This window comes from Marmota flaviventris, chromosome 11 (genome assembly GCF_047511675.1).
Source record: "Marmota flaviventris isolate mMarFla1 chromosome 11, mMarFla1.hap1, whole genome shotgun sequence".
Classification (NCBI taxonomy): domain Eukaryota; kingdom Metazoa; phylum Chordata; class Mammalia; order Rodentia; family Sciuridae; genus Marmota; species Marmota flaviventris.
In genome coordinates, this window is record NC_092508.1 from 51,462,160 (window position 1) to 51,480,530 (window position 18,371).

The window sequence follows — 18,371 nt, forward strand, 5'->3', positions numbered from 1 at the left end:
TTAGAGACCTAATCATACAGCAATTTCAGGTGTAACAAATCTCTTGGAAACCTTAAACTAAGGAACCAACTGTTTTCAATGACGTTAGTGCGGATTAGATGATCTCATGAGGTCTGTCTTCCTCTTTCTTTCCCTATGTCTACTGGTGCCAGCACAACAAATTTAACATGCTCACTTAAGAGAATTAGAGTAGCTAGCAGTGATAGAATTTTAAATCTAAGATTTATTCAACTTGGAAAATGATAAGAGAAAGTTAATTTCAAAGTATTAGCAAACTCATTCTTCTAAAAAGTTTAAATGTAGAGGACTCAAGCGTCAATATCCAGAACAAAACAACTTCACAATTTTGGACCAAATATTTGGACCATTTGATAGTTTAAGAGATAAGTCTACATTATGGGTTCCCTTCTTCTCAATTCTTTCCCCCTCTACATATAAATCTGTTACTGTCTATAGCCAGAGAATAAAAATTCCTTTCTAATCTAATTTCACAGGTAGAAAACTGACCAGAAGCCCCATTTGGTTCTTAATTAAAGTTTTGTGTTTTGACAAAAGATAAGAAAATAAAGCATCCTACCTATTTTTCTGAATTCTCTAAGAATAAATTTTGCCTGATATTATATTAAAACACAATATTCAAAATGATGTGTGGCATCTCCCTGACATTCCAGAGACATACTTGAAATAAGTGATGCCAAAGAATCTAAAAATGGTGAAGGAAATTACAGAAGTGTTTGACTGTCATCCAAAAGATTCTTACAGTTCACTCAAAGGAAAATTTCCCTCCATCCCACAAGCATCCTAAGTCTCCGTACCAAAGAATGCTAAAGATTTTAACTAAGTGGCAAAATATATAACACGTGGCAAACTATTTTTGAGTTGGTAGCTAACTGAACTTCTTCTTTATATATTCAATCAATTTAATAATAAACATATTAAGTAGAAAACAAAACAATATTAGGAATGATTTATATGCAATACAACCCATTCCATTTGAAAACTGCACGGTTCCTCACTTCTATGGCAAACAGAAACTCTTCAATGCTTAAATATTGACTTGCAGGTCTCAGGCTACTTTGTCCTATTGAAATACTGTAAACAACACTTCATGCTTATGAATTAACAAGAAATTTGACAACACTTTCTTTCCCTTCCCCATTTCAGATACAATTCATTGCTCTTGATGTAATCCCCAAGGACCAGAAGCTCTTTTAAGCAAGGTAACAAAAGAAGCATCTTTAATTGAAACTGGTTTACCCAGAGACCTCTAATAGTTATTATTCTCCAACTCTTTAAGGATGCCTCATAAAGCTGAATGCTTCAAGTGTCCTCTCTTCACTTCCCCTGGGGAAACTAATGCAGAAAAGCTGGAGAAGTAACCTAACTGATAAGTCTTAGACTTAAAGTTTATCAGTCCTTCCACGAAACCATCTATTATCACTAGGCTGCTATTGAAATTTTAGCTTCAGGAGTATTTTATTTTATTTTCAAGATTTTGGATCCTCTTCCCACCAGACCTTTCCAACTTTGCATACAATAAGTAATAGATCTGCGCCATTTCTAAGAAGCTTTTCTAATATAAAACCTTGTTTCTGCTGTGTGGTAACCCTACTCTACCTCTAGTCTTTTTTCAGTAGTCTTTTTCAGATTTAGCAAGTGCTGCAGAACTCAAGTCAATACAGAATCTTGAAATCTTGGGACAGTTTGGGGTTGGGAGCCTATGGTCTTTCAAACAATATTTAAATAGGAAATAAAAAAGATAAGGCACTCAAAATAAAACTTCACTTATTTGAATGGGAAAAAAATAAATACATAAACAGTTGAGGTCACTTCACATTTCCAAGTCCTAGAAACATGTTGTCCCAAGAGAAAATTTCTTGGTTTAGAAGATGAGAAGAGTTTCAGTTAAACAATGATCCTTTTTCCATTTCTTAAAAAAAAATAAAAATAAAAAATAAAAAGGCCAGCAGAAGCAAATGCTCCATTGGACAAATTGTTTCAGCAGATGTTCATTGTCCAAGGGACAAAACAGCCCCTATGTTGCAGCTTAGCATTTGCAAATTTAGAAGCTTAAATATTTTTAACTTGAAATGAACCATGTGTTAGAGTGAGATGTAAATATTAAAATCATTTATATGAGCAAGTGGTTGCATTTTACTATTAAGTCCACAGATGCTGATGAAAGTTGTTTGAATTTTATATCATGATATATCAATGTAACAGTCATAGCCCATTTACAATGGCACCCCAGAAGAGTATTAATGGTTATTAACAATCATAGTAACATTTATAGTGTATTTGTGATATGCTTGGCACTTAAAATTATTTTACCAGGCTCAGAAATATTAAACAATTTGCCTAGATTACCTAGTTAAGAAGTAGTGACATTGGCATTTGAATGCAGGCAGTATGACTCTAGGATAGGGGTCAGCAAATTTTTTCCCTGAAGGGATAGGTAGTATTTAGGCTTTATGAGCTGTGAAGTCATAGTCTCAACTACCTAACTTGGTCTTTACAGCAGAAAAACAGACTTACATAATATGTAAATGAAGAAGCATGGATGTGTTCCATAAAAACTTTATTTATGGACACTAAAATTTTAAATTTCATATAAATCCCATGTGTCACAAAGTATTCTTCAGTTTTTTTTACCCCCAACTCTTTAAACATGTAAATGGAATTCTTATCCCGTGGGCTACACAAAATAGTGGACTAGATTTGGTCCATAGATTACAACTTATTGACCCCTGGTCTAGGCTCCTAATGACTACTATATTTTCTCTCAAAAAGTGTTTTTTAATAATGGTTTTTAACAATAATACAGCTACCTCTACATTCTAGCCTTATCAAGTCATATCACATTTTTATCATATAGAATTATCTTGTGAGTAGGATTTGCGTTAGGTTGACTCATGAAGTTTGACAATATTGGGCTGTTTTGACCTATAAAAGTGGCAGTCTCATAAGTTTCAACGTAATTTTTACCAATGTCTGATGCCTTAGGAGGTAACACTTTTTATTTTATTAGAACAATTAAAGCACAGGCTAGTGCTTAGGGGACATCTATAAACTATTCTAGCATCAGATGCTTGGTACACTAGATGTCATTTAAGATTCTTTCAGCATTTTTTCTAACAAATGAAATATGACAGTCTGTGCCTAAGGTTATAAAAGAGGAATATCACTTTGTTATTATGTGATTTCTCTATAGCAAATACTAACCTGTATTTTCACATTTAGTTTCCATAAAGACCCTATGAGATACATATTTTTACTCAGTTCACTGTTGAGGAAATTTAGGTTCCTGGAGACCAGGTAACTTGCCCGTGTTCAGAATGTTGCCTGGACTTGAAAAAAGAAGTGACTCCTCTTGGCTTTGCTTGAATAACAAAGGCAATTTCTTTGCAATCCGTCAGTGTCACTGTGACTTTTAAGAAAAGAATAAGCAGTTTTCTGTTTCAAAATCATCATTAGAAAGCCAGTTATAAGCCAGAGTATTAGAATTTATCTCATTTTCCATAAACTCCACAGAATACAATCAGTTTTCTAAAGTCATATGCATACTGTTTCCTGGTATTTTTTATAACAAGAAACTCCTAGTTAGGAAAGATCATAATTTATCTCTAATTTGAAAAGAGAAGATGAGAATCAGCTTCTAATAAATGCAATATTTGTAAGTTAAATATTAGTTAAAAAGAGATAGCTTTACAAAGTGTGAGATTTTTAAAGCAACATTTTTTTTTTGTTCATGTTTTAACAAACTAGTAGACTATTTAACAGGAGCATTCATATATTCTAGTTTATAGTAAGAAAACAAGCACCAAGAAATGGGAAAAAATATAAAATAAAATCAAAGACTATTCAGGTTGGAATAATAAAATTATACTATTTTGCTTCATTTATGCTTCTGAGTCCCTAAGAAGCCAATTTTATCCACAACTATTGAGGAATATGCCATAAAATAAGTATGGAACTCTAAAGAATTCTCAGGGATAGAAATACCTCCAGAGAAAAAAAATTCCACTGAGTTACAGTTACCCTAGAAATGGATGTTATTATTTCTTTTCTTCACTTTTTCTTGACATTTGTTTTGTTTTACTTTCTTCTTTTTCTTCTTCTTCTCCTTCTTCTTCTTCTTGCATAGCAAATAAATTAAGTTTCAAGCATGACTGATCTCTTTCCTTTCACAATTTTCCATCTTTACTTTTATGGCTATTTTTCCTTAAGAGCCAGATTGACTATTTTTATTACCACTGGTTCAGCTCATTAAATATTTGATTTCCCTCCATTCAAAATTTACTCCAAAGTCAGACTTTTAGAATGCACACAAAGTAAGTTATAACTAAAAATAGATTGACATCTGCAAAAAAGTGAAGTTCAGAAATTAATGGACAGGTTCTTGACAGTTCCCAAGAAACAGAGGTGTATGTGAAAGGGGAGAAAAAGTCTGAATGAACTTTTACAACTGATTATTTGTTGTTGAAATTTAGTTTTTAACATATAGTAGAACAAGATCAAAATGGTTAAAGAAAATGGGCATTTTTTTTTATTTCCACTAGAACATAATCACCATAAAAGTAGAACATGATAGGTGCTCTATAAATATCTGTAGAATGAATGAATGATTATTAAAGAACGACATTGGACCCAGAAATCCAGGACAGTCATTAAACAGATGATTATTGTCTTGCTTTAATGAATCCTTCTTTATGCTCAAGTAGAAGCAATAAGGGAAATAATCTACAAGTTACTCAGACAAAGCACTATTTAGTAATATGGCCATGACATGAGCTTAAAGATAATATGACCATTGTCATTTTGGTACTGGTAATAATCAAGGAAGGGAAAACTGGATAATCCAGTCAGATCATGATTCCTAGACCTTAAATGTGTAGGTTACAGAAAGTTCAATTAAAAAATAGGTGTGATCCTATAGGGAAATATTAAAAATAAAAGAAATGAAGTCACATGAAATTTCAAGATGTCCTCAAAACAAAATTCTGACCTGTAATCATGTATTTACCCATGGTACGATATGTGAGACCTGCAAAGCAGGATTTCTTGTCATTGACCTTTGGAATTGGGCACTTCTTGTTGTGAGGGAGTGTCCTGTGCATTGAAAATACTTTGCAGCCTCTCTGCTCCTTACCCACTAGATGCCAGGACTACCCCACCCCCTCTGTTGTCATGAATGAAAAACATCTTCAGTCATTGCCAAACTCTTAACTGCTTGACGGAAAAGTGGGGAGACAGAAGAAAGACTAGGCTTTCAAGTTTTAGAAATGCTTATAAGAAACACTGAAAAAGGAACATATAAGAATGGTTCAAAAATCAAATCATTGCAGTTGAGGAGTGTTAAAAATCGTTTAAGGGAAAAAGATGGGAACATCATGGCATATCAGAGCAAGACAAAGTTGGTACTGATTATATATAAACAATATAACAATTATAATTACTAAAAGAAGTACTTATATTAAGGAAAATCATCTAGTATTTTAAGAAGCAGAGAATAAGAGAGCACTATATTATTTTATATATTATTCTGAATTTCTAGTCAGATAAATTTTATACCAAATGACTACAGAGAAGTTAGCAATTAAAGGCATGAGAATGTTTTTTAGAAATCTTTGAAATGATGTTTAAGAGATGTGTCATAGGGCAAATATCCCAGTTTTCAAAACACAGAAAAAATAAGTGTTGCTGAAAAATTAATAAGCTACTTAGTGAGAATTCCTGAAGTAACTGTAGAACAATGATAAATGTTGAGTCTCTGCAATAGACGAATTAATAATCAAAAGCCTACTTGAGTTCACAATAAATGAAATACATAAAATTAACCTTGTATTTGACTAGAGTTTGAATGGTAGATTAGAGTAATGCTATCAGCAGTTTAATCTTGATTTCCATGAAGGGTTTGTCAAAGCCTCTTAGGCTTCCTGTGTTCTTGCAGACAAACTGGAGAAGCATGGGCTAGTTGATAATATGGTTCATTTCCTCTACACTATCAGCTAACCATTCCTCCACCCCCACCCCCACCCCCACTACTTTTACACACACATCATTTTGCTTTTAGGAACCTTCTTAAAGTCTTCTCAAGGTGTTAAAGCCATTAGATCCAATAATTAACAAGTGCTCTTTATCATTTTATGATATGTCTATCGCTATGATCTATTAATTATCAGTATAGTTCAGTCTCTTCTGAATTAAGCTTGAAACAAAAATGTTGTACACTGATTGCCATCCAGATTTAGATGGACCTCATTCCTTTTGAAAATTCTTAACCCATGGAGAAGACATCAATATCAGTTAATATTTGCTTAACAACAACTAAAAATGCCACACAGAAATGCCATCAAACTGGTCGTGGTGGTGCATATTTGTAATCCCAGTGACTCAGGAGGCTGAGACAGGAGGATCACAAGTTTGAGACCAGCTTCAGCAACTTAGTGAAGTCCTATCTCAAAATAAAAATTAAAAAGGGCTACATGTAGCTCAGTAGTAAATCACCTCTGAGTTCAATCCCCAGTACCACAAAACAAAGGAAAAATAAATAAATAAACAATGTTTGTTGTAGTAGTAAATATTCCCTGTATAGTTATTTAAAAAAATGTCATAATCACTTTGCCATACCATCAAAGAGGAAATAATATGCTAGATATGTAGATATGAGAAATTTTTCTCTGAGATATTGTATCAGTCTGGAATTTTGCTCCACTCCATTTATCCCATATATTCACATGTCACCTTGGTCTAACAGTTGCAAAAAAAAATTAAAAACAAAACAAAACACACATTTACCAGCATAGATATTTTAAGCCCTAAAGCACCAGTATATCAAAAGGACAAATTCAGAGTAAAGAGCACTTTTGAGCAAGGCGAAGCAAGAAATATGAACTACAATGGAATTGCTTAATTATATCCTACCTGGAATCAAGTGCACAGTCCTAAAAAAAAACTAAAATTGGTAAGTCACACCAAGCATAGGTAACCACAAATTATGCAATTTATGTAAATGCTTCAGTTTTACTACTACATATTAAAAAATAGTGTGATGAATTTACAATAGCTGATGATACTATGATGATTTTAGTTCATTAAGAATATATAAGAATTCAATAAAGGAGACTCTAGCTTTTTTAGAGTTAAAACTAAATGAATGGATTATATGTTCCTATTCAACTATAATTTTATCAACGTTATTCCATGTAATAGTTTCCATATGAAAGTCTTGGTTCATTTGTGGAAAACCAAAATCATATTGTCAGGTAAAGGCATGCTGAAATAATTTCTCTGCAGCATCAATGAAGGCTCACATTACACAAGTCATATTTATACTTAGGTGGCTTCAAACCTTGAACAACTGGAAACTTACCTAATGAGACAACAAATATTTGACCTGACTTGTATCCATTTGGGTGATCTTCCTTTTAAAGGAGCTAAGTTCCTAAGAAAAACTAGAAGCATGCAAGACAGGAGGTAAAATATGAAGAAAGGATCAATAACTTCATTCAGCTAGATTCATCTGTGAACACCTGTTTCAACATATAGCGTACCCAGCCTCTGTGATGTTAACTTTAAATTCATAGGATTGCAGCATTCAGCTTGAGCCTAAGAAAGCAATGCCTCCCTTAACATTAGCAGGATGATTTGACCTGACAAACAACCCAGTCTTTTTTCAAGTTTCACCAGGTATTACCCACAGTGAGCACAGCATTTGTGAGCCTGGAACCTACTAACTGAACCAAGAACTGTTGTTTTACTTCCTGAGGATAAAGGATAGCCTTTTAAAATTTGTTTGTTTGTATCATAACTTTTATGAGCACCACTCAGTATATGAACCCTGATTTTATCTTAATCATCAAGAAAATAGCCAACAGAAGGAAAAGATAATGAAAAAAATGTGTGTTTTTTTGAGAGACAAATAATCAAGTTATACTTATGTATAAGATTAAGAAATCTTTGAGAAGGTCACAAAATATAAAGCATATTTCATTGCCAGAACCAGTCACACAAGATTTGAAACCTTTCCTCCAAATAGAAATAATATTTGCTCCTATAGCAAAAAAATATAAACACACGACCTCTTTGTTGAAATGAATCTACTACTCTGAAATCAAGAAGAAACAAACATTAGATCCATTCTCACAGACAATATTAACTCTACCTCTTTATTTTTCCCCTTCAATTTAAAACTGGAAGAAAATCAATTTAGTGATTTTACATGAAGCTATCTCAAGTAAAGTCATTATTTTAGATCTTCTCATTCACTCAACATAAAAGCTTTTAAGTGATTTAGGGAAAGTTAAGTACAAGGAAGAAGGTAGCACTTTCAAAGCCAAATCTTACCTGGAAAATTGAAATGGAACAACACCCTTCTAAGCCTTCTTGATTTGTGCTACTCTCCTCAAGGGACAGCTAAATCACAGCAGCCTATATTCTTAAACCCTAAAAGAAAAATCAGGAAGCTTGATCTGTGCACATAATGGCCTGCATAATGTAAGAAAGCACTGTTTCTTGGCAACTAGAAAACAATCCTTTTCAATTAACTCACAGCTATTGGCCCACATTTGTTGTTAAACACAGAGTAAAGAAAATGTTTTAAGAACTGAAAAGAACCTGGTTGTAGCTCAACAAGAAAGTCAGATCAGTTTGCTCCTTTTGGAAAGATTTTAAATTAATAGTGTTCCCATTCCCACCGCCTCTTTCCTAAGATCATCTGTTAACACCTCCATTCTCACTTTCATGTTGCAAATTCTTTTACCTAAAGCCCCAACCTGGGATAGTTGAATCTATGGTTGTCCAAACAGTGAATAGGCAAAAGGTACTTTCACAAGCCAGTTGTATGTAATGTCATCCTGGTCTTGATCATTTTCAGTACCCATATTTTGCTTTTTAAAATATCAGCTTAAATGTAGCCCTGGATGCTCATTAGGATACGCAGTTCAAACAATTATATATTATATTCTCTTAGCTGTTAAAGACTACCTCCATCAGGCACTAGCTTTAGGTGATGGGTGAGAAGTGCAGCGGTGCTAGAATATTTTTTATTTAACTTGACAGTTTGGGGGGAGTTACATGGGAGAAACTGATGAATTTGAACAATTTTCTTAGGGAGCCCTGTATTCTCACATATATATTTGAAAGTGCATGTATCAGTAGGGGTCTGCATGTGGGACCTCTTTTAAAGAATTTATTTAAAAAGGACAAAATAAATTATACATAGATAATTTTTGCCCTTAATTAAACTTTTCCATTTGTAATGGTAAAGTTTTAACCATCTGGTATGGTTATATCTCCCAAATGAAAAGATAACTTAAAATGGATCATTTTCATATCTAACAAAAGCTAAACTGGATGAATTTTGTCTTCATAATCCCCACCCCCCAACACTTTGCCAACATTGAACAAAAATGCATACTATGGAGCTTTTCCTCCAACAGGTCTTCCATTAATTTCTCATTTTGTCATTCAGATTTACCTAAAATGTGTCTATGTTGTCTTATTATCATTAATGGACAATTCTCCTTAGGTAATATTTTAAAACTGTAGCCTTCTAGAGGCAGTATCTTAGCACAAAGTGCTTTCTTTGATGGTGGGAACTTTAGGCAGTGTTGTAAACTGTTGAAGGTAATGTATTTGGGTAGACCTTCTGGCACCTTTAACTCAGACTTTCGACAGCTGTGTACACTTTCCACAGGGAGAACTGGCTGGGATAATTTTACAAGTGTTTCTTCAGTCTTAGTACTGACTCTTCACTGGCTCTATGACCTCAGGCAGATTTATTAAACATTTTCTTAGTTCCCTTATCTGTCAAATGAAGGTCATAATATTTACATCATGGGGTGCTGTACGGATTGACTAAGATCACATATGTAAAGCTTCTTAAAACTTTGCCCAGTGTTTAGCTATATTATACTATTGCAGAATTTGAGAAGTTTCAAGTTTGTTTTCAAAATTATATGACTCCTATGTAAAAATCTAAAGTAAATGAAGACTTTGAGATATGTAATATAAAATATTTTTCTTCCTTTTAATAGATTGCTACTCATTTACCATCTAACACAACTATATCTAGAGCTTTTTAAGCCCTTTCCCTAAGAAAATGCATTATTATTTTGAAAAGTGGAAAATTCCTTTATCTTCCTGAAAAAAAAAAATACAACTTACTTTGAATACAATTAATTCAACTGAACTCATAGAAAAGCAGAAATTTCCTTTAAGACATTTTATTATATGCAGTTCAATTATTAAAATATTCACAAGCCTTTCTGCTTATGTTCTAAAAATGTATGGATCATTTGCTTCAGCTTTTGGCACCCCTTTGGATGTAGTTTTAAACAGCAGCTGCAAATCCTAATACTTGAGAGGAAATGCATGCTTTTCTCTATTTGCTGTAAACATAGTCCTGCTGAACTGGGACATCAAGACTCCCTCCTCTGATCCTCTCCAGCTTAAAAGGAAACTTTAATCATAGGTCTTAGCCCAAACCACTAGGCAATACTCTTAATCAAAATACCATACCCTCTCTCTTCTAGGAAATAATTCAGAATTATTAGTAAAAGGCCAAATGATCCCATCTTCTTAGGAAGGTCTGGATTCAGCTACTCAACTAAATATTTATCTGCTTGGTACATGACAGTGCCTCCCTTGTTGCTTATTTCTGACATTCCTGATTCTCCCCAATCTTTTGAAACAACATGTTCTGGAACAGGGGAAATTAACCTGTGAAATCTGCAAAAAACTAGGAGGGTAGTTTCTGTGTAAAATTGTGGAAATCTGGAAATTGCAATGGAAATACTCTGGAAAACATTAATCTAGTGTCTTCCAGAAGACCGTGTGTGATATGGAAGCAGTGGTATATAAATTCTTGGGAAATGTGAAGTCCTCATCTCAAGTTCTACAACAATCAAAGGCACAGAAACATTCCCCACTACACCTCTGTGAAAGCCCTCAAGTTCATTCTGAATAGTATAAAAACATAGAATGATACATAGTATTTACTTGTAACTTTCAGGTTCCTTTGTTTTTAATTCAAGTAAAATGTTGAAAAATAATCTATCTTGGAGATATGAGCATATTAATATAAATAAAATCAGTGCAGATATATAAATTACATAGATAATCCTTCCACAATTTGTATTGTGGACAAGACATGGGATCTCATATCCAAATTGATGAGAAGTGTACAAAATGATTCTTATGGATAGTATTTAATGATAAAATGCTACACAAAATAAAATACTTTGTAAGCATTGGACAAAAATAGAAATAAAAATTTAGCAGATTATAGGCAGTCAAAATATAGCAGGATCAAATCAAATAGTTGAATTATTTTGGAGCAAAAAAAATGGGTTTAAGAAACTGCTTGGATGCTTATCAGAAGGGTGCTACTTCTGTAATTTAGGATTCTAATTTTCAAACTTTATAAGAAAAGTAACCTGGGAACCTTTTTAAACACACAGAGTCTGAAGCCCCAGTCTTAGAGATACTAAGTGAGTATGTCCTGAATGAGGCCAAGGAATCTGCATTTCATTCAGTAGGTGCCCAGCACTGTCACAGATGGGCTTAGGGCCACTCCTGAGAACTACTGATGCAAAGACACATAGGTAGCTATGGTCTCCACTTCTCCAACAGAGGGGACATTTGAATGATTGAAAGATAAGGAAGGTAATCAAAAGGAAGAAACAGGAAAACATAGTTCGGCCTCTCTGGGTCAGAGAACGGAATAGAAAAGCGTGAAGAATTACAAAGAGAAGATGTAGATTTACCTATGATGGATTCCTGTTTCATAGAAGTAACCCATTTAATGTATGGCATAGAATCCCAAGTCCTTACAATAGACCAGCAGCCTGGCCTTCTCTTACTACAGCTTAACTATCCATCAAGCACAGTGGCCTCCTCTACTTTCCTCACATCTTTCTTTAACTGTCATCTTCTCAAAAATGCTTTCTAGACAGCCTGCTGTATAGCTGGAATCTTTACCCAACCCCAGTGATACTCTCTGTTCCTTTCCTATGTTACTTTCTCATTTATCACAACATTCCATACGTATTTATATTGCTTGTATTCTGTCTGTCCCTTTAGACTATAAGCTCCAGATACCAGAGATTTTGATCCATCTTGTTTACTGGTATATTCCCGACGTATGGAATGGTACCTGGTACATTGTAATCACTATTGCATAGGATTAAAGATAAAATGCATGGCATAGTTAACATGTAGGGGTAGAAAGGACTTATTCAGTACTGTAAGCAAAGAAAAAACCTGTAAAAGACTTTTAAAAAATATTCCTGCGTACCCTTCCAGGGCGACGTCCAAGTATGGGAAACTTTCTGGTGTCTTAATGTTTCGAGGTATATTTGTTTTCTATTCTTTCACAAAGGCGAGCCTGGGAAGTTATTGTTTAACCCTATCCAAAGCTAATAATTGGGTCACATTAGCCTTGGGGAATGAAAAACAGGAAACATTTTATCAAGGCTTATAGATTCATAAGTAATATTTTAAGTAGTAGTGTGAAGGGTGTTAAAAGAATTGTTTCTTTTTACACAATGGCATAAATATGAAATAATTTTTTTGTGTGGAAACTTTAAAAACAAACTAGAAATTTACCACTTTATACTGTATTTCTTTACATACATGGCTAAACTTGATTACTGTTTTTTTTTAAACAAAACTATTATAGAAATAAATCTTAAGTAGTAGAAATAATTACTGTAATTAAAAATGGCAAGATTATTATATTATATTGCAGAATGTCTTTCTTCAAAACAGCCTAATATGTGAGAGTTAAAAACAAAGGTGACCTCATCAGTTCATTTGAAAAAGGAGGAAAGTCCTTGACATCTGAAAGCCTTTTCTCCACTCCTTCCCCTCTCTCACTTCTCATTAAAGTCCCTTCTTATTTGTATGTCATACTGAACTTTCCTCCCACAATAAAATGTAAATATTTTTCTAAGTTGGTTGCAGTGACAGGTAATGGCCTGGTGTTTTCTAGATGGTTCACCTACTAGACACCTGAGCCTTGAACAAAGGACAGACCTCTGCCCATTGGTGCACAGAAGTGCTGGTGAGGAAGAGGTGCCAAAGTACCATTGAAATGGGGTGAGCAGGACATGAGAAATGTTTCTGACTTTCTTCTTTGTTCTATGTACAAAACATTCTCTCCAGGTGACATATATCCCCATATGCCTCCTATCATTCTGTTTCTATTCCATCCTGGTTTTGAATCTTTAAAATTCAAAATCTCATGAACAATATATTAACAAATAGCCATCACATTGATACTACATCTCCAATAATGTTCTCTATGTGCTCTTGCCAAAACACTGTCACCTTCCTCTCTGCCCCCCACTTCCCACACTCAGGGTACGTATTGAACATGTATACTCGCGCTTACATGGCTTGTTAAGTGTGCATCTACTCTGTATCAAACAGAGATAAAAGAATTGTGTGTGTTATCTCATTTGACCCTTAAGAGACAACCCAAGAAGGTTAATGCCTTTATCCCTTATTACAAATGAGAAAAATGAGCAATGGAGAGGTTAAGCAAATTTTCTAAAGTCACAGTTATTCACCAGAGAAGCTAAAACTAGATCTTGCTCGCTTTAAAATCCATCCTTTCAACTGCCGCATTATTAAGCCTCTTCTCAACTCTTGCCATGTCCAACAAGAAAGAATTTCTACTTGAAAATCCCTGCTACTTTTGTGTATTAAGTAAATAATAACATGAATTAGAATACCTGAAAAATTTACTGCTTTGACTCTGAATGTACTTAATTAGCTCAATTAATTTTGGCTATTAAAAAAACACAATCGAGTACTTTGAGTACAAAAAAGGCAAACATTTTCATGCAGTCTTATGTAATGATGTTCAATTTAGGCTTAATCCAGTTAGCCCAGAGATGGGAGACTGACACTCTAAACAAATCTCATTGTGTTCCTTCATGCTGCCATAACATGGTAGTTAAAGGATGAGATTTTTGCTGGCAGATGAACTTCTTGGCATCACTATACATGCATCACAGAAATTGTTTTGTTTCAGAGCATTTAAACAAGATGCCTGACATTTTTCAGTAGACATTTCCACTTATAACACATTAACTTGTTAGGTGGGAGTCCTAAGGGGCCATAACAAAGGTTTTCTAAGACCTTTGTGCTGTTTATAACTTTGTATGAATATAAAAAGTACATTTACTAAACTCATCCTAGGTTATAATCTAGGAATTGGAACTCGGTATATAATATTCCTATTGTTTCTCTTTTTCACTTCAGGAATTTCTCTGTAAACAACAGCATAAGAAAGTCAAAACACATTTTTATAATCAAACTAACATGGAACAAAGAAAGACATTCAGCCAGATATCTTTGTGACCAGAGTTGCTCCCTAAAACACCATCCCTAGAGAGAATCCATAGTTCTTCCAGATCACTCGCTTAAGGCTTCTGCCAGTTCATCATGAAGTATAGAAAACTGACTGTTTTTCAAAAACACAAAATAAAAGATCTAGCAATGTAGAAGTCTATCTTGAGCCTAGAATAATTGGAAATGAAAAAAGTACCAAGAGAAGAATCAGAGTCAGCCCTTTGCTTTTAGGAAGACAGATACTTACATCATCTAAGATAGACAATAGTAAGTCAACAACAGTCTTTTCTCTTGTTAAATCCCCCAACACAATGCTTCACTAGTTTTAGCATCACCCACACAAGTCCTTTCTTTTCCTACCAAAAGTCCTTATGTCAACGAAGTTTATGGGGGCATCCCTTATGTGTTTAGTGCTGTCATTAAGGGCTATAGGTGCAAATGCAAGAAAGCAAGTTAGCAAGGTCTCTTGTTTTCTTAAATGGCTATAAAATTCTTAGGTATTCCTCCCATTGAGAAGTGGGTGTATGTTCCTTAACTTTGAATCTGGGTTGGTTTGTAACTATGATAACTGAGTATAAGACAAATGATATATGTGATTCCCAAGCATAGCTCATAAAAGCTGATATGGTTTCCACCTTGATCATAAGAATTCTGCATGTGGGGTCCTGTGTTGCCAGGTAAGAAGTCCGATTCCAAGAAACTGCAATGATGTAAGGAAGCTAAGCCATAGGTAGACGCTGGTTGCCAGCTTAACTAGTGCCCAGTTGACAATTAAGAAGAGTATTAACCATGAGAGGGAGTTTCGGACAGTGAGCCTGGCTGAGCCTTTACATGACAGTAGCCCTAGCCAACATTTGGTTACAACTGAAAGAAAGGCTCCTAGTAAGATCTACCCAGCTGAGATATTCCCTAAACTACTGATAAAAATGAGGAGCAAAACAAAATGAAGGTTGTTTTATATGAAAGAGTTTTGAGTGGATTTACTATGTAGAAATAGTAACAGAATTGTATCACCCGGAATTGGGGTATTTCCAGGACCAATAAGTCTCAGAGAGGCTATCATTGTAGTCTTGAAGGTGAGTAAAGTGAGCTGGAGGCTAGAAGATAAGAGACCTTGGTTGTGTATGATGGAAAGTTTAGGAAATCTTCACCTGAAAAAAAATAGAGATGTCCTAATGAACTAATTGGTTTCACTAGCTAAGGATATTTCTGGTCTGAATGTTGAAAGTGATGTCCAATTTCTTTTAGCTGTACAGCATAAAATGAAGATGGAAGGATATAAACTAAAGTAGAGATTATTCAATTTTCAGGCAGGATAAACACAAATGAAAACAGGGTAGGATTTGCAGGGTTTAGAAATAAAATTATTTCCCATATCTGGTTTGTTACAGAAGAAATCTCTCAGAAGTAAGAAAAAGTCTTGGAGCAAGATCAAATCCAGAAAAACATGCTCTCAAGATAAATACGAAGTCAAGTATGTTACAGTAAAGCCTTTCTTAAGATATTAGAAAAATTTAGGGTGATTTCTCATAGCTTTCAAAAAGCTATGAGAAAATTTTAGGATGTGCATCAAAAGTGCCTATTTTAAATAATACCTTTTTATGAATTTTAAATATTTTTATAGTAGCCTCATAGGAAACCCCAGGTAGAGATTTTGAGATCAACTTTGCAGTTTTTGCATAGGGACATACCATTCAAGCAAAACTATTTTGAATATTTTAAGCAAAAAAATGTATCATGTTATGATCTTATAACATCCTAAGTTATAGGTGAGAGGTTTTTGTTTATTGACTCTGAAATAGAACCTTCTTTTTTAGAAACACAACCTCGTTGAATTCAGGCTAGGGAACAGTCAGATTTTAATTTTAAGGGAACAGGCCATGCATGATACAGTAGTGGCAGTTTTCAGAGGTAGGGGTATCTAGGAAATTAAGTTTGCTGGACTTGGCATTAGGAGGTACACATGCTCTCACTCCAGCCAGGACTTCACTTCCGTGAGAATACCCTATACAGCATTAAAAATTATACTTGATACTGTGGAGAACTGCTGAAACTTGTACATCCACTTGCCCACCATGTACCAACAGGAAGGAGAAAAGTTCTCTGGAAATATGTTAATACTGGAGTCTTTTGCAATAAGACACATGACAAGGTGCTATTGAATAGTTTGGAAAATCAGGTTTAGGTAAAGCATGTTAATGCAAGAGCAGGGTACAGTAAGGCATTATTAGGGAAACTTTAGAACCTATGGGAGATCTATTATCCTTGTTAGCAAAGTTTTATTCAAGAAGAAAGTAACAAAGAAAGGGAGGGAGGGAGGGAGGAAGAGAGAGAAAGGAGGAAGGAGGGTTGGAGGGAGAGAGAGAGAGGAAGGAAAGAAGGAGAGTAGGAAGGAAGGAGACAGATTATTTCTTTAAAGAATCAAACAGAATGGCTGAATTGAACCAGAGGCTTAGAGGGTCTTGGGGAATTTGATAAAGCTGGATTAACAGCCTGCCCAGCAAATCAGCTTCCTTGCAAGTAGGGTCCCAGAGAGTGGTTTTCAACCTCCAGATTCAACCTGAAACCCAGTAAGAGTGGGAGCCCTAGGGTAAGACTGTGTCTACCAATTTTCTTTTAGTGTATGAGATCTTGTCACAAAGAGAATCATTGTGACTATCCATGGGCAAACTACCTTTAGCCCAATCATATGCCACACATTCAAGAAAAGGTTAGGGTTTCCAAGTAAAATAAAAGTATTTATCTTCCCCTCTTTTCAAATTTGGTTATAGAAAATATGAGTATTTTCTATAAATGGCACTTGCTTTGGGATTCTTTCTTTAGCTATTGATGAGTTAAGATTAGAAAATAAGGAAATCCAAGGAGACTAGTCATCTTAGCAAGCAAAACTGCCCATAGACAATCTGGTTCTTTCTTTTTATAGGAGACAGATGCAGGGAGAGGCTGAAAAGAATAGAAGCTGATGTCCCTTCCCTGTGTGTAGGAGTCATAAACCCAGAAGTTCAGAAAGTGGGAAAGATGACTGCACCCCTGGTGAGAATTTAATTTTCTAAGCCCTATATTCTCTCATGCTAGGATCCTCAATCTAGGGACAACAGTATAGCCCCCACACCTGGAGCTCACATATCAAAAGAGATGTCTACTGATGTGAGAGACTGTTTGAATATGGTTTGTCCTCCAAAGGCTGATGTGCTAGAAGCTTGGTCCCCTGTCCTGGTACTGAGAGGTGGTGGAATTGGGAAGTGGGGCCTAGTGGGATGCAGTGAGGTCACAGGGATACCACATTTGGAAGGGATTAATGCTCATCTGCACAAAGTAGACTCAGTCCTGTGGAACTGGATTACTTACCTTGAGCATAGGTCGTCATAAGACAAGACCACCTTACCTTATTGGCCTCTTGTGTTCTTACACAAACTCTCACCATTTGATGTCATTCATCATATAATAATGCATGAGACCCTCACTCAATGTGGCTGCCCAAGCTTGGACTTTATAGCCTCCAAAACCATAAGACAAAATAAACCTATTTTCCTTATAAAGTACCTAGTTTGGTGAATTTTGTTATAGCAACATGAAGCATACTAAGATAGACAGCCTACCTGAGTAGGCTGGGACAGTGGTAGTATTGGTATGGGTAACTAGTCCTTTATAGGTATGGGTAAGAAAAATTTTCAGCATACAGTATCTGACAGGGCAGAACTAGGAAAAACAAATCTCTCAGAGGCCAATCCAAATCCTCAAGGAGAACAATGATCTGTGTGGGCTCAGAAAAAGAAACTACCGTGTGGTCTTTGCACCCACAGCTCAGGAAGAGGATTTTTATGGAACATGAGTAATTGGCTGTATATTCCCCTCTCAGGATGCTGCATTTGATCCAAGATAGTAATTCTTCTAGTTGACTGGAATGTTGGATGCTGAGGTCTCACAGCTACATCTTATTTCAGAAATTGCCCTTAGTAGGAAGAAGCTGCCTCACCAAAACCATGTCTCCTTCCTGGGTCCCACAGCAA